This window comes from Perkinsus marinus (genome assembly GCF_000006405.1).
Source record: "Perkinsus marinus ATCC 50983 genomic scaffold scf_1104296936686, whole genome shotgun sequence".
NCBI classification, from domain to species: Eukaryota; Perkinsozoa; order Perkinsida; family Perkinsidae; genus Perkinsus; species Perkinsus marinus.
The window spans coordinates 1-960 of record NW_003214066.1 but is presented as its reverse complement, the minus strand read 5'-3'; the positions used below and the strand labels follow the sequence as shown (position 1 = coordinate 960).

At 49.8% G+C, this 960-nt stretch overlaps 4 non-coding genes across 4 annotated transcripts; all 4 read right to left on the bottom strand.

Moving 5' to 3' along the window:
* Positions 1-137: 137 nt before the first annotated feature.
* Pmar_PMAR022108 lies at positions 138-217 on the bottom strand. Its single transcript has one exon. It is a non-coding gene; the product is annotated as a tRNA-Leu (tRNA).
* Positions 218-404: 187 nt separating this feature from the next.
* On the bottom strand, positions 405-484 carry Pmar_PMAR022107. Its single transcript has one exon. It is a non-coding gene; the product is annotated as a tRNA-Leu (tRNA).
* A 187-nt stretch (positions 485-671) lies between these two features.
* Pmar_PMAR022106 lies at positions 672-751 on the bottom strand. Its single transcript has one exon. It is a non-coding gene; the product is annotated as a tRNA-Leu (tRNA).
* A 121-nt stretch (positions 752-872) lies between these two features.
* On the bottom strand, positions 873-952 carry Pmar_PMAR022105. Its single transcript has one exon. It is a non-coding gene; the product is annotated as a tRNA-Leu (tRNA).
* Between the last annotated feature and the right edge of the window lie 8 nt (positions 953-960).

The window sequence follows — 960 nt, the reverse complement described above, 5'->3', positions numbered from 1 at the left end:
CACTCGGCCAACTGTCGATGAGTGCCTCAAAAATCATAGCGGAGAAGATGCGTTACACTATAGGACATGACACAAAAACGGTTTCGAACCGTTTCCGCGGAATGCGTTCTTCATGGAATCACACGAAAAGAAATTTCTAACAGCTGTGGGATTCGAACCCACGCCCTTGCGGACTGACGCCTGAAGCCAGCGCCTTAGACCACTCGGCCAAACTGTCGATGAGTGCTTCAAGATTCATAGCCGAGGTGATGCATCGCTCTGCCAAACCAGAGGACACAAAAAATGGATTGAACGGATTCTGCGAGGTGCGATGGCACAATATCGATCAAAAGGTTTTGGTCTTGCACTACCTCGCTTCTGAAAGGGTCTCGGTTCTTAATATAAGACCAGTCAGGTATATAGACTGACAGCTGTGGGATTCGAACCCACGCCCTTGCGGACTGGCGCCTGAAGCCAGCGCCTTAGACCACTCGGCCAAACTGTCGATGAGTACTTCAAGATTCATAGCCGAGGTGATGCATCGCTCTGCCAAACCAGAGGACACAAAAAATGGATTGAACGGATTCTGCGAGGTGCGATGGCACAATATCGATCAAAAGGTTTTGGTCTTGCACTACCTCGCTTCTGAAAAGGTCTGGGTTCTCAATATAACACCAGTCAGGTATATAGACTGACAGCTGTGGGGTTCGAACCCACGCCCTTTCGGACTGGCGCCTTAAGCCAGCGCCTTAGACCACTCGGCCAAACTGTCGATGAGTGCTTCAAAAATCATAGCGGAGAAGATGCGTTACACTATAGGACATGACACAAAAACGGTTTCGAACCGTTTCCGCGGAATGCGTTCTTCATCAAATCACACGAAAAGAAATTTCTAACAGCTATGGGATTCGAACCCACGCCCTTGCGGACTGACGCCTGAAGCCAGCGCCTTAGACCACTCGGTCAAACTGTCGATGAGTG